At 41.0% G+C, this 15,425-nt stretch overlaps 1 protein-coding gene and 1 long non-coding RNA gene across 6 annotated transcripts in view; one reads left to right on the top strand and one right to left on the bottom strand.

The window, feature by feature from the left end:
- Positions 1-15,425, bottom strand: part of WIPF1 (WAS/WASL interacting protein family member 1) — a 112,517-nt gene that overhangs the window by 30,993 nt on the left and 66,099 nt on the right. The window contains exons 1-2 of one of the 3 annotated variants that reach the window (XM_036318761.1): positions 8,520-8,763; positions 7,397-7,666 (exon numbers count right to left, since the gene is read on the bottom strand). The exons of the other annotated variants lie outside the window; for them this stretch is intronic. The gene's annotated coding sequence lies outside the window, so the exon portion shown is untranslated. Of the gene's footprint in view, positions 1-7,396; positions 7,667-8,519; positions 8,764-15,425 lie in introns of those variants that run through there. 3 annotated transcript variants of the gene reach the window in all.
- The window catches only part of LOC118661143, a 120,623-nt gene that overhangs the window by 93,624 nt on the left and 11,574 nt on the right, over positions 1-15,425 (top strand). The window contains exon 4 of one of the 3 annotated variants that reach the window (XR_004969157.1): positions 4,095-4,617. The exons of the other annotated variants lie outside the window; for them this stretch is intronic. This is a non-coding gene — a long non-coding RNA (uncharacterized LOC118661143). Of the gene's footprint in view, positions 1-4,094; positions 4,618-15,425 lie in introns of those variants that run through there. 3 annotated transcript variants of the gene reach the window in all.

Genomic DNA, 15,425 nt, shown 5'->3' with positions numbered 1-15,425 from the left:
ATTAAAGATATATATATAAAAAATTATCCCAAACCCTAGGTATGTGAGAGACTGCACAAGTCTTATTTAATAGTTAAATACATCATTCAAAAATTGTCAAATTTCAGGTGAAAAGCTGTTGAAGTGAGGAGAGGGATCTACTAATAAAACTTTTATAAAGGGATTGGTTCTATGGATTGAGAGAACAGAGCAGGATATTTTGCATAAATTAAAAATTCATTAGTTGGTTCTTCTTCGTTGCCTACACACATGCATGCACATACACACACAACACGCATCAATATTTAGAAACCCTGGAACTGCCTGTGAACAAAATGGTTGGCTTTGTTGGTTTTACTATAATGCCAGTAGGTCAGCATTATGAATTAACACTCACACTAGACAGCATCACACATTGGGCCTAGACCAGCCAGGGCATCTTGCAGCCCAGAGCCATTTCTTAAATCTGTGGTACTGGTTATGAGGAACACTTGTGAGAAAGACTCCTCACCCTCTAACAGACATACTTGCCCCGAAGGCATGGCCAACAAGAGGCTCAACCACAGCCCACAGTTCAGCCCAGGAAACTTGTGTTTTCTTCTTCAATGTGCTCATCTAAGAAAGCAGAATTATTTCTGAGTATAAAATGATCCACTTTCTTAGGATCAAGAGAACGACTTAGTTATTTAAGTAAACCATTTCTTAGTTTCACAGAGCCAACTTTAAATTCACTAGATCATGCCATGTGAGGCCCCCACTACAGAATGACATGAAGAGGGAAGAGATTTCCAACTCTGTCCAATGAAAGCACCTGATGATCCTCAGAAGGCTGCCTCTATCCCAAGTGTGTGTGTGTGTGTGTGTGTGTGGTTGGGGGGGGGGGGGGGGGGGCGGGGGGGGCGGGGGTGGTTTGCTGAATCGGCCATGTTCTATTCGAGACCATAAGAAGCAGGTTTATCCAGTTATGTTTTAGCACCATTTTGTATTATTCAAAACTATAAAGCATTTTGCTATATAAATACTGCCAAGTCACTTAAATACTATACTACAAATAGGAGAAACTTAAACTTTTTTTTCAAAAAGGTTAACTCAATTGAGTATTTTATTCACTCTGTGTGTGTGTGGGGGGGGGGGGTTGGGGGGTGGCTATAATAGAAATAATACAACTGGACAGATCTAAAGGTCCAAATGCTCTCTTACCCTCATCACTTTTTATTCCGTACCTTATCTGTATTTATATTCATTTATATTTTACTTTATATATAATGTTCTTAAAGTATTTTTATGTATGTATTTCTCACATTCTCTTGGCTTTTTCAGACTGATTATTTTGAGATTTTTTTTCTTCTAAAAGTAGCATTTATTCATTTAGAAATCAATAGACAACACAAAAATACACAAAGATGAAAATGAAACACAACAGTGGCGCTTAACCACTGAAGGAAGCATTTGATAATAATTAAATTTTAGGTGAAAAGATTTGGGGTTAATAATGCCCAAGTAATTTTCATTAACATCTTGATGTATATCCTTCTAGCTTATAAATACACAGACGGACACACACACACACACACACATACACACAATTACTTGACCAATAAATACTAATAGAAAGAACTTTGTAATATATACTAGTATAACTCAACAGTGTTTTAATAAGAAAAGGCACTTAAATTTATATTGATTTCTTACAATCATAAGAAAGGATTTCAGAGGCATTCATTATAAAGCAATGAATCCACTCCAAGTTACAATTGAAAAAGTAAGCCATTTAGCCAACTCAAATTGCTGCTAAAATCCTGTATTTTAAAAAGCTAGTAGTTTTGGGATTTCTACTCAATTATTCTTGGTTCTATTCTTTAGAGGCTCCTCCATGATGCAAACTTAGTGGGATGTGTTTAAGATCTGAAAACCAGAGAACCAAGATGGCGGCATAGGTTAACGCCGGAGTTTGCTGCTTTGAACAACTACTTCAAAAGTGAAACTAAAAGACGGAAGGGACATCACCCAGAACCACAGGAACGCTGGCTGAGTGGAAGTCCTACAACTAGGAGGAAAGAGAAACGCATACGGACACTCAGAGGAGGCGCAGTGCTGAAGTCAAGTTCTGAGGTGCGGAGTGCGCGGAGCGGGCTGGCGGCGGAGGGCGCGGTTGGCGTTTTCAATCGGGAGAGAGTCGCAGACTCTGAGCTCCAGATCCGGGTGAGTCTTTAGCGACCCAGACTCAAATGGGAGAAACGGGACTATCTGGCTTCGGTCAGAGCGAGTGCAGCTTTCTCTCCGAGCTTTGCAGTGGGTGCTGGGACTCAGAGAGGCAGAGCCCCTGGGGACAGGACTGAGAGCCGCCATAACTGCTCTCTCCGGCCCACCCTGTTGATCCTGTGCGACCCGCCCTGCCCAAGCCCTGCACACAGGCATTTGTCGGATAGCCTCAGGCAAAGGCTAGATTAGCACCTCCCTGGAGGACAGAAGTTCTCTCACTGCTGACACAGCTGATTCTCATAGCCACTTGGCCTGGAGGTCAAACCCTCCCTGGTATTAGCTACAACAATCAAGGTTTAATTATAAGACTGTGAACAAAGACCACTAGGGGGTGCACCAAGGAAGCATAACAAAATGCGGAGACAAAGAAACAGGACAAAATTGTCAATGGAAGATATAGAGTTCAGAACCACACTTTTAAGGTCTCTCAAGAACTGTTTAGAAGCCGCCGATAAACTCAATGAGATCTACAAGAAAACTAACGAGACCCTCGATGTTATATTGGGGAACCAACTAGAAATTAAGCATACACGGACTGAAATAACGAATATTATACAGACTCCCGACAGCAGACCAGAGGAGCGCAAGAATCAAGTCAATGATTTGAAATGCGAGGAAGCAAAAAACACCCAACCGGAAAAGCAAAATGAAAAAAGAATCCAAAAATGTGAGGATAGTGTAAGGAGCCTCTGGGACAGCTTCAAGCGTACCAACATCAGAATTATAGGGGTGCCAGAAGATGAGAGAGAGCAAGATATTGAAAACCTATTTGAAGAAATAATGACAGAAAACTTCCCCCACCTGGTGAAAGAAATGGACTTACAGGTCCAAGAAGCGCGGAGAACCCCAAACAAAAGGAATCCAAAGAGGACCACACCAAGACACATCATAATTAAAATGCCAAGAACAAAAGATAAAGAATCTTAAAAACAGCAAGAGAAAGAAACTCAGTTACCTACAAGGGAATACCCATACGACTGTCAGCTGATTTCTCAACAGAAACTTTGCAGGCCAGAAGGGAGTGGCAAGAAATATTCAAAGTGATGAATACCAAGAACCTACAACCAAGATTACTTTATCCAGCAAAGCTATCATTCAGAATTGAAGGTCAGATAAAGAGCTTCACAGATAAGGAAAAGCTAAAGGAATTCATCACCACCAAACCAGGATTATATGAAATGCTGAAAGGTATCCTTTAAGAAGAGGAAGAGGAAGAAAAAGGTAAAGATACAAATTATGAACAACAAACATGCATCTATCAACAAGTGAATCTAAGAATCAAGTGAATAAATAATCTGATGAACAGAATGAACTGTTGATTATAATAGAATCAGGGACATAGAAAGGGAATGGTCTGACTATTCTTGGGGGGGAAAGGGGTGTGGGAGATGCGGGAAGAGACTGGACAAAAATCGTGCACCTATGGATGAGGACAGTGGGTGGGGAGTGAGGGCAGAGGGTGGGGCGGGAACTGGGAGGAGGGGAGTTATGGGGGGGAAAAAGAGGAACAAATGTAATAATCTGAACAATAAAGATTTAATTAAAAAAAAAAAAGATCTGAAAACCATTAGTACAAATTAAGATGAAGTTGGCTTTGTTCTTCAACTTCCTGTAAAAATGCTCAACAGGAAAATTGATGCTCACAGCAAACCACAGCCATCCTGTTTCTTTAGCACAATCTTTTCACAGCTGCAGTCGCCTGTAGTTTCTGTTTGACGATACCAGTCACAGTGCAACATTTCTGTGCCCCAACCCGCACCCCCACCAACCGTGCATGTCCTTTGGCCATTTTAGAAAATGTAACATCTTTGCATAAAGTTTGTTCCTATTATTGTAACTTTTCCTCTTCTCAGGCCCAAGCTCAGAGGGCTGCAGGCAATGAGGCAATCGATACAAGAGGGAAGACAGAAAAGGCTGCTCAGCCCAAGAGGAAGCAGAAGGTGGAGCAGAGAAGCAAGGGTTGCTTTATGATAAGTAGAGCGACAGCCTCGCCTAGTTAGGTGTTGCTTTATTCTCAGTCTGAGCTGAATGTGGAATACAAGCTTTCTGTACCTGAAACCCCTTATTTCTCAAAATGTACTCGCTCCTTTCTCGGTTGAACATGACTTCAGATGATGTTAAGTTAATTGTGCTTATGGGCTGTCTTCTCAACAGCAAGAGTTTTGGCCTAAGGGTTAGAGGGTCCTTGGCTATTTTGTAAATACTTCTTTTAGAATTTATTTAGATAAAGAGTTGATTAATTTGGGAGGTGGGAAAGGCATTTTTCAGAAGACATTTTGGAGCATCTACAATGTTATTACAATTAGTATGATGCCAACTCACAATTTTACTGTAAGAGTAAACTGCTAGGAAAATAAAGGCTGCTATGAAGTAAAATTATTTTTTTAACCTGCTGTCATATATGTTTAATTTAGAAACTAATGCAAATTCATGGACATGAAGCCTTTTCAAAAGTGAGAAAATGAAAGTAAGTTGAATGACCCACCTACCTGTTGTTTAACTGTGAGGAAGGGAAGGGAAACCCTGTTCTACTTTATCCACATAACTAAACGTATTGATTTCCTCCCACTACTTCCCATCTCTGCCAAGCATTGTCTTTAAGGGGCTCAAATCTCAAATTTTCCTAAATCCTCAGCACCACCTTTAATTTTATCATGGAATTAAGATCTACCCCTGTTCTCCACTACACACACATACATACACGCACACTCACTCACACACAGATTCATACACATGCATGCACTCACACACACACTGCATATATGTCAACACACTTGATGTATTTTATTCATTTTATTGTTGAAAGTGGGGCCTTTTTTTTCCCTTGAGGATATTTCTTTTTAAAATAATTTTTTAAAGAAAAGGTGGAGCCTTTCTTATATAAGTTAGAAGTGTTACCAAACTTACTTCTGCAAAGGTCAAAGACTTAGAAAGAAAAATGTCTTATTCACTTTAAAGCTATTTACTGTTGCTGTGACATTTAAAACGAAGCATTTGCATAACCCCAGACTCCAGGCCTGGAAAAGGGCATCTGATGTTGTCTCTAACCTGCACTTAGGAAAAAAGTTCTTTAAATGACAGAACGTTTCCTACACACTTAGTCGTCAGGTGGCCTTGGGAAATTACTTAGCCTCTCTGAGTCCAGTTCCCACAATAAAATGGGGAAAATGGCACCTATTAAGTAGGGTTATTAAATGAGGCAAGTGCTTAATAACTTTAGCCATTTTTTAAAAATAAAATAAGTGAAAGTAAAGAGCCTAACATAGGAAAGGGCTCAATAACTGTTACTGATCCCCCCGCCCCCCCATTTTATGATGAGAAAGAGAAAACACAAGTTGATTTAAACCTTACTCCACATGTCCATATCTTTGTAAACCTCTGCATTACAAATGAATGGTGAAGGGGGGTGTGCAAGAAATTTTAATTTTCTCGGAAAAGCATTCTAATTAAGGCATTCCTTATTGTAGTATTATTTTCAGTTTTAATTTTCAGGAGTGAGGGTTGCAAAATACAGACAGAGGTAGTTATGCCAGGGAGGGGAAATGCTCCCTCCAACAAGAAGTAAATGTATGAAAGTTTGGTGTAACAAAAATAAGTCAAATCGCAAGCAGCCAGAAACTTCCAAAGTAAATGACGTGTTCACGAGACGTTAAACAAGCCTTCAAAAGGGCAGAAAACTGAAAAGGTCCAGGAATTAGGTAGCTCATTCCTCTTACGTTTTAGCATGGGTTGGGGAACTTCCAAAGTATAGGCCAGATCTAGAACTTGATACCATCGGTGATCAGGGTAGATTTGCTGCTGATCCCCGAGGGATGATTTTCATGGGGATTTCTCTAAGTATTACAATTCATTCACAGTATGTGCAATCCTTTAAAGGTTTAGATATTGGAATAATTGAAGGGCTGTGAACAAGTGACCCATGAGTGAACTTTTCAAAGAGCATTAGAAAACCCAACTGATTTTAAGAGAATTATTTAATCTCTTTAGACTACAAAATAGTTTTAGCTAGATGATGTTCCAGTTCAGAAGCAAGATAGCTTTATGAAGGTAACATATAATGCTTAAGACCCGCCATCCAAGTGAATAGTAAGGGTATTTTCCACACGAACTGACCTCAGAACCTTCCCCAGGCTTCTCCTCGTCCTTCCTTTCTCTCTATCCAGCTGTACTACTTTTCTTCCTGCAGCGTTATCATTTGACCACTTCCCCGTTTCCTACTGTATACCCTACTCAGACCATTGAATTATTTAAAAGAACTTGTACTTATTGACTAAATTGGCATGTGCCCTCTTAATATTTTAAAGCTTTATTTTCTATTGCTTCATGGGGGGGGGGGGGGGGGGGAGAGGAATGTAAATGTCAAGTTGCTTTTTTATACATGCCCCAAAGGGAAAAAAAACTTTTTGATACCCCCAAATTTCCTCAATCCTGCTCTGTAGGTCTCTGGGTTCTAGGCTCTGGGTACTAGGCTTGAAATTTTAAAACTACAATATTTTATGCCAAAATATTAATCATATTAAATGTAAATAGTTATAGCAAATGCTACGGAATTGGATTAGCAATAGTGGTTGTGCATGGATTGCACTGGTAGGATGTTGAATGATTCTAAAGAGAACTCATCTTCTCTAAAGACTGCTTAGAAATGGTTTCATTTAGGATTTGTACTGAAGTAACGTCTGTCTGTTGCAGTAGAATAACAACAGTTTAGTTCCATGGTGCTTTCCTTTGAAGTTTCCAGTGACTCCCTTTACTTTAAAAGCATTTGCTGTTGCTGGCCAAAGCACAGTCAAAGGCACCCGGACTGCCCCATACACAGAAAAGTTACACTTCCTGACTGACATAAGGCCCCGTTTTAAACAGGGGTGGGGAGGTAGGTGGTGGGGGTGGGGGTGAGGGGAAGACTTGTGGATCAAACAGTCCAGGAGTCAGGAAAAATGCTACTGATAATCTTGCTTACATTTTGGCTCCAAACACAAGTTATGAATCACCTGCAATCACCATAGCAGTGAAGCTGGCCTTCTGTGCAAGAGGAACAGACCACGTGGTCTTCCATTGAAAAACTGAGCTTTATCTCGACATACTACGGCCGTTAAAAGCCATTTAGTGCTCCCCTCTAGCTGATAAAGAACATACATTTAAATATAATTTTTCTTACCGTTAATGGATACTGTCGGAAGGCATGATCAGGGACACAGGCAGACAGAGAGCAAGGAAGAGATGAACCCCGAGAGAAAACGGTCCCTGAAAAAGGCATCATCTTCTAAGGCAAATGTGGAGTCGCTTTTGGACAGTCATTTTGGACACGCTCTGGCCTCTTATTAAATGTGACATACTGAGTCAGAGGCAGCCGCTCTCCTGTGGTTATTCGCTTCCTGTGTGATTAATTTGCTGTTTGTTCCTTCCTCCTCTGCTGCAGAAAAAGAAACTAGATTGGTTTTACTTAAGAAGCAAGCAAGCAAAACAACAACAACAACAAAACACACAACAACAACAACACACAAACTAAACTAAAAGGATAAAAAATGTTTCTCCTTCCCACAAGGTGTAATATCCCTGCTTGGCACAGTAAGAGGAGGAGATCAGAACATCCATCTAGTTAACAGCCCAACTTTATTCTAGATACCTCCACAAAAATAATTGTTCACGGAATCCGAGATTCCTTCAGGAAAATTCCATTTGAAAGAATCACTCTCGATATTAACTATACCATTTGGTATGAAGGAAAAGAGTCATTCAAGAATTAAAAGCTCTCAAATGCACCAATAATTGGGACAAATGATTTGTCCTCGTCTCCAGAGCATTCAAGTGTATAGGGAGAAAGTCACAAAGGCAGGTGAAGAGAGCTGGTCAGGTGTATGAAAGCAACTGCGTTTTGACAGGTGATTTGGTGCCCAAGTCAGGATACATGATACACAGCTCAGGCCATATGAAGATCCAGAGCTTTCTATGCCAGCATGTTTTGTTTCTGTCCTTCATATTTAATGGGGTAACAATACCTCTCCCAGGAGACGCTGGACAAAAGCACAGTGATAATGAACACAGAAGGAAAGCCAGGCTTCTCATTGAAGGACTCTGAGAGGTGGATGGGCAATGGAATTTAGGTAAAAAATATTATACCAAAACCTTGTATGTTTAAATAATCTGAAAGTGCTCACAATTTTTTTTTCTAGATCCATCTGAAAGGATCAGATTTAATGTTCTCAACACATACCATATAACTCTGATAAAATAATATCAGTTGAAAGAATGAAAAACAGAGGCATATTTTAGTAACTAACCTTGTTGTAAAATTTGAACTTTGGGTCTTGATTTTGCTGGGTTCTGAGAAAAATGGCATGAAAAGACAAGTTGCCTAATATTCAGATAGAGCTGGGTAGACCAGTGGTTCTCAATTTAGGAGGCTGTTGGAAATGTGTGGTGGCATTTTCACTTGGGAGTGGGGGACAGTGGGTTGGAATGGTATTTGGAGCCAAAATGTAAGCAAGATTATCAGTAGCATTTTTCCTGACCACTGGACAGTTTGGATCCACAGGACTCCTCCGCCCCCCCCACTCTCATTTAAAATAGGGGCTTATGTCAGTAGAATTCATGGGCAGAGCCAGGAATGCAAAAATTTCCTATGATGCTTAGGACAGTCTCATCCAAAACACTGGAAATGCTTCTACTGAGGAAATGCTCCTACGGAGGAATACCAGCATAGCTAAGGAAGAACTAAGGTTCTTCCAGACTCTCAACTCTTTGAGATATGAGTCCAGCTGCACAAGCAGAGTTATCATGATGCCACGCCATGGCAGAATTCCTGAGCACCGAGCACTGGAGGATTAGTGACCGAGAATCCTCTACTTTGCCTGGAGCCTCTTGAAGGTATGACTGTATCCCTCCTGCCTCACACAGGGCCTGGAGTCCAAGGGACACTCACTGTATGAATAACCCAGGCAGGCGTGGGGCGGGGCAGAGGTGGAGGCCTGCAGCTCCCATCTGTTTCCCCCTCTACTAACTACCAAGTAAATGCCTGAGTGAACCTATGGGGAAGTCTAACTATAGTTGGGTCTAAAAAGAGAACATGAGCAGTAAGATGATTTCTCTATGTATTTTGAGAATTATTTTTAAGTTCTTGAAGTGAGCACCCCAAACACACGCACACGCCCACGCCCGTGCACACGCACGCACACGCACACACGCACACACACGCACACGATGCAGAGGTGCTCATGGCTATTCTTATCCACCAGCGTCAGCTCAGCTAGAAGGGAGTAGGTCACTGAGAAGCCTGGAGCCTCTGAGACATGCAAGGGAGTAGTTGTCTAGAGTTTGGGCTTATTTTATCTTTAATGAAAACTTGTAAATACAATCAACTTTGGACACATTTATGAGGTGTCTACCAGGCCCCCATAGGACCTAAATCTGATACTGTTTCTCCCCTGATTAAAATCCTCCAGTGGTTTCTTCTTTCACTTAAAAAGTCTAATCTCTCCACCTAGACTCAAAAAGACCCACAATATCTGGCCCCTCCCTAGTCCTCTGACCTCATCTCAAGTAACCCCCACCCCCCTTGCTAATTTATTTTCTACCCCTTTCTATTAAATGCACCTATTTCATTTGCATCCTGGGGCCTCACACTTGTAAGCCCTATCAGCAGGTAAGCTCATCACCTGGTTCCTTCTCATTCTTCAGTTCTCAGCAAAAATGAACTCATTCATGCCCATCTCTGCTCCTGTTTTCTTTTATGCACAGTACATGTCACCACTTGACATTTTTTTTCCATTCATTTAATGGTTTATTTACTTGTACCTCTTTCCCCGCTGGAGTTCAAGCTCCATGAGAGCAGGGGCCTCTTTCCTGCTATCGCCTCAGCATCTAGACCAGTGTCTGACACCTGGTAGGTGCTCAATTAATATTGGTTGTTGAATAAAAACAACAATAACTCCTAAAAGTTCTACCAAGACATAACATTCCCTTAAGAGCTTAAGATTGTTCCCTGTGGCACAGTGAATAACAAACGCCAAGACTAGACTTGAACCTTCCTGAGAAGGCTTAAGTTAAAGGGAACAGTTCCAGAAGGAGGAAAGTAGGTAAGTCCTTTAGCCCAGCAGGGGGCTTGACAGTCTTAGGCAGTACAGGTGGCTTACGAATTGGGCAGTGGGGAGAAAAAAACATGGATTAAGAAAGTTGAAAACAAATAATCCAATCAGAAAGAAGAGGGGAGGTAAAGGAAATGAGGCAGGAAAAGATGGAGATGAGGGAGAGATGATGTGGCGGGCGGCGGAAGAGTACTGACCACATCACTGACCCCAGGGTGCCTCGGAGGCCACTCTGCATAGGATGACATGCGGGTGTTGGGCGTATAAGCGCTTTCTGACCTTCCTCCGTGATGAAGTGTCCCAAGATCAGCATCAGCTTCTTAAAATAGGTCATTTTAAGGCTGCACCAGACTAGAGATCAAAGCCCACACCATCACTTAAAGATGAGGACACGGGGGTCCAGAGAGACTAAGCGTCCTGCTCATGTCATACCACAGGGCGCAGCAGAGCGGGGCCAGAAGCCTGGTCTCGGCTCCATGGCCCAGTGTTGTTACTGCCTTAAGCCTCAGTTTAGGTTCAGAAGGAGGATTTCACTTAATTCTTTTCTATAAGCATGAGAAGAGGCAGAAGAAAGAGGTAGGAAGAGGGCTGTGATGTGGACAAGAGAAATTGAGAGCAGTATTTGTACTGATCGCTGGTAGGGCTGTTATTACAACCAAAGGCCAAAGATAAGTGAATCGAGAACTCCAGGCAAATAAAGACGATCGCAATTTGGACCTCAATGAGAATTTAATTGTGCATACCCCACTCAATGCATAGACCAGCCTGAGCTTAGTGATAAGAGTAAAACAAGAACCAACAGGCTCTCAGACCAATCAGGCAAAGAATCTTCCATATTTAATCTCCTGGAAAAACACACACACACACAAAACAAGAGCAAAAAGATTATAAAACAGCAGCACATCTTGGAAACACCAGTCTTGGAAAGCAGTACAGAATCAATCACAGCCAATGACCCTCCAGTGGTTGACCCCGAATCAACAGAGACTGAATCAGGGCAACAGTAACATATATAAAATATGAGCAGGGCTTAAAAAAAATAATTTCAATTTTTCAAGTTGTGTTTCCATGACTGCCTGTAGAAAGTGACCAACCCTGGCAGTTAGGGCCGTTGGTTCCCTGGCGACAGTGATTGGTTCAAAGAGGAGCATGCGACTGCTTCTGTACCAAGGAGATGCAATGAGACTGTTGTAAGATGTGTGGGGCTGGGACTGGTGGCATTATAGGCACACTGTAAACATTCAGAGGCTGAGAATGAAGCTAATGCAGTAGAAGAGCTGCGAGGGGAGCCCGAGAGAGGCAGCAATCGGAGGCAACATGGTATTTGGATACTGATACAAACAAATTCAAAAATATGAGGCAACCAGAAACTTGAATACTGATCGGTATTTAATAATATTAAGATTATTGCTAAACTTTAGGTGTAATAATGTTATTGAGGTTAAGCTGTTGTGTTTTTTAAAGAGACTCCTTAAATTTTTAGAGAAACATACTGAAATATTTGTGAGGGAATGATATGACGTCTGGATTTGCTTCAAAGTAGAGGGGCGCAGGTGGGTAGGGATATAAATGAAACAAAACTGGCCTGAGATGATCATCCTTAAAGCTTGGTGAGGGGTGCATGGCAGTTGGGTATAATATTCTGGCTAGTTTTCATGTACATTTGAAATGTTTCCATAATAGAAAGTTTAAAAAATAAAATAAAATGACTTGTGGCTCACTCCCTTCTTTATCCACTAGAGGCTGTTAAAGAGGTTTGCTTACTCTGTTATATACATGCTCAGAACTGTAAGAAGTTACCTGTTACTTCTCAAAATGATCTCAGCTCATGGATGAAATAGGACAGAGGCTGAGGGATTCCCCTGTAATAGTTCAGGACTCAAAGATTTCTTTCCCCCCAAAGCATTAAACTCTCAAAACCTGAGACCCTCTTAATGGCAACAAAAAGCAAAAAGCAGATGGCAGCAGAGTAGGAGGATACTGAATGGACATGTTCCCAGGAACAAGCTGGAATTACAACTGAAATACGGAAAGGCTTCCTGAATAATCAATGGAAAACTCATAGGAGAGAACCCTGATACCCAAGGATCGAAGGTGGAGACCATATAGAGACTGGTAGGAGGGGCAGAGGCTTGAAAGGGCTGGCTGGACACCCACAGAGGGCAACTGAAGTCCCAGAGAGATATATCAGCTGGGGGCGGGGGGCAGGCAGGGGGGGGGGGGGGGAAATGCCACTGAGAACTCTGGGATCTAATCCTGAAGCTGAACTCCTCAGCAGAGAGCACCAAACTGAGGAGGGTACCCACATAACATCTAGCTGTGAAAAACAGTGGGGTGCTGTTTGCCAGGGAGTGGCAGCTGAAAGTTCGGGCACCCTCATAAAGGGCCAACACACAAAAATTCCCTGTGGAGCCACCCACCTTGTGCTCTGGCAGAGAGAGGGTGAAGTGGACTGGAGCTGTGAGAGCAGAACCCAGGACTGGGGAATTGGGGGATAGAGCTCAGAAGGCAGAACCCCAAGTTTCCTGGGCTGAGTCAGTCCCTCATACAGTGGAGGACATCCTTCCCACACAGACATCTGCCTTGCCTGGGGAGAAGACAGTCAGCACACCCTATTGGAAAACACCTTGCCCTGAGGCCACTTAAGAGATTAAAAGTAACAATTAGCCTCCAGGCAGAAGCAACTGCCCCACCCTGTTGCAAAAACTCTTGCCACACTTGAGGACGATTGCCTGGGGGCAATTCAAGTCAGAATCCTATTAGTCTGTAGACAGAGGCGTTCTCTGGAGGCTTTGAGTCTTTGCCTGATCCAATTAGTCAGAAACAGCCTTTAACACTGTCCTGCACTAGAGATTGAGAGGTATAGAGCAGCGGTTCTCAACCTGTGGGTCGAGACCCCTTTGGCGGTTGAATGACCCTTTCACGGGGGTTGCCTAAGACCATCCTGCATATCAGATATTTACATTACAATTCATAACAGTAGCAACATTACAGTTATGAAGTAGCAACAAAAATAATTTTATGGTTGGGTCACAACATGAGGAACTGTATTTAAAGGGCCAGAAGGTTGAGAACCACTGGTAGAGAGGATCTGCCTAAATCATAGTCACAAACCCAAACAGACAACCAAAATGAGGAAACAAAAAAAACAACCTCCAAATGAAAGAACTAGCAAATTCTCCAGAAGAGATAAATGAAGCGGAGATAAGAAATTTATCTGAAACAGAGTTCAGAGTAATGATGTTAAAAATGCTCAACAGAATGAAAAAAAATATAGTAACTATGAAAAAACAGTCTGAGATAAAGAATGACATAACACAAATAAAGAACACATTGGAAGGAATACACAGCAGATTAGGGGAAGCTAAGGATTGAATCAGTGAATTAGAAGACAGAGTTGAAAATATCACTCAATTAGAGAAGCAAAAAGAAAAAACAATGAAAAAACAGGAGGACAGCTTAAGGGAGCTGTGGGACAATGTGAAACCTAACAACATTAGAATAGTAGGTATGCCAGAAGAAGCAGAAAGGGAGAAAGGAATAGAGAAGGTGTTTGAAGAAATAATAGAAAACTTCCCTAACCTGGTAAAGGAAAAAGTCACACAAGTTCAGGAGTCACAGAGAACCCCAAAGAAGAAGAACCCAAACAGACCCATGCCCAGACATATCATAATTAAAATGCCAAAAATTAAAGACAAAGAGAGAATCTTAAAGGCAGCAAGAGAAAAGAAAACTGTTACCTACAAAGGAGTTCCCATAAGGCTGACACCTGATTTCTCATTAGAAACTCTACAGGCCAGAAGGGAATGGCATGAAGTGCTCAAGGTAATGGAAAGCAAGGATCTGAGACAAAGATTACTATATCCAGCAAAGCCCTCATTCAAAATAGACAGTCAAATAAAGAGCTTCCCAGACAAAAAAAGGCTAAAGGAGTTCATCACCACCAATCTAGCATTACAAGAAATGGTAAAGGGATTGCTATAAGGTATTGCTGAGAAGAAGAAACACAGAGAGAAAACTAGCCATACAGAATTAAAATGGTTATAAATAAGTACCTCCCAATAATAACCCTAAATTTAAGTGGATTAAATGCTTCGATCAAAAGGTGTGGGGTAGCTGAATGGATACAAAAACATGACCCAACTATATGCTGTCTACAAGAGACCCACCTCAAAACAAAAGACACACACAGGATGAAAGTGAAGGGATGGAAAAAATTTTTCCACGCAAATGGAAAAGAAAAAAAAAAGCTGGAGTGGCAATACTCATATCCGACAAATCAGACTTTAAAAGTATCTTGCTAAGCAAAATAACCCAGTTGAAGAAAGATAAATATCATATGATCTCACTCATTTGTGGAATATAATGAACAACATAAACTGATGAACAAAAATAGAGCCAGAGGGGAAAAATATACTAGAATATAATAGAAGTAATCCTGTTATTTGCAGATTTTTAATATTTCCTACAACTTTTGTGATATCATACTATGTTAGTACAGTTTTGGTAATATTATTATACTTAAAATTCTTTTATTCTTGAAATATTAATGTTTATTGCATGTAATATTACCATATGTAAGTTCACTTTTCTTAAATAATTGGTGTTTATTGCATGTAACATTATCATATTTAAAACTGTTTTTCTTGAGATATTAATGATTATTGCATGTGACATTATTATATTTAAAATCATTTTCTTGAAATATTAAGGTTTATTGCATGTAACATTATTATATTTAATATAATTATTATTATATTAAAAAAGAAAAGAATATAAAACCACAACCCAGAAATGATAAGCCCTTATCAACAACAGCCCTTAAAAATCAAAGGAAGCCTGAATCTAAGAGAACTGCAAAGCAGGAAGCAAGAAGTGACTCGAGTACAGATTTGGCGCCTCTTCCTGCCCCTGTTCCTGCAGACCTCAGCACAAAATACTCTCAGTCACCTTCTGGAAAACCTGAGATAGACCAAAAATCAAGAGCTTAAAGGAGAAACAAAGCAATCAAACAACTGAAAGAACAAGTAGAAACTGGAAAACAGCTAAAAAAAAAAATCAGTTGGAGAAAATTCAAAAAGAGAAGCTCTTCTCCAGAAGCTG

Source organism: Myotis myotis, unplaced genomic scaffold (assembly GCF_014108235.1).
Source record: "Myotis myotis isolate mMyoMyo1 unplaced genomic scaffold, mMyoMyo1.p scaffold_m19_p_8, whole genome shotgun sequence".
Classification (NCBI taxonomy): Eukaryota; Metazoa; Chordata; class Mammalia; order Chiroptera; family Vespertilionidae; genus Myotis; species Myotis myotis.
The sequence above is the reverse complement of the archived record's forward strand: the minus strand, read 5'-3'. Positions and strand labels throughout refer to the sequence as shown.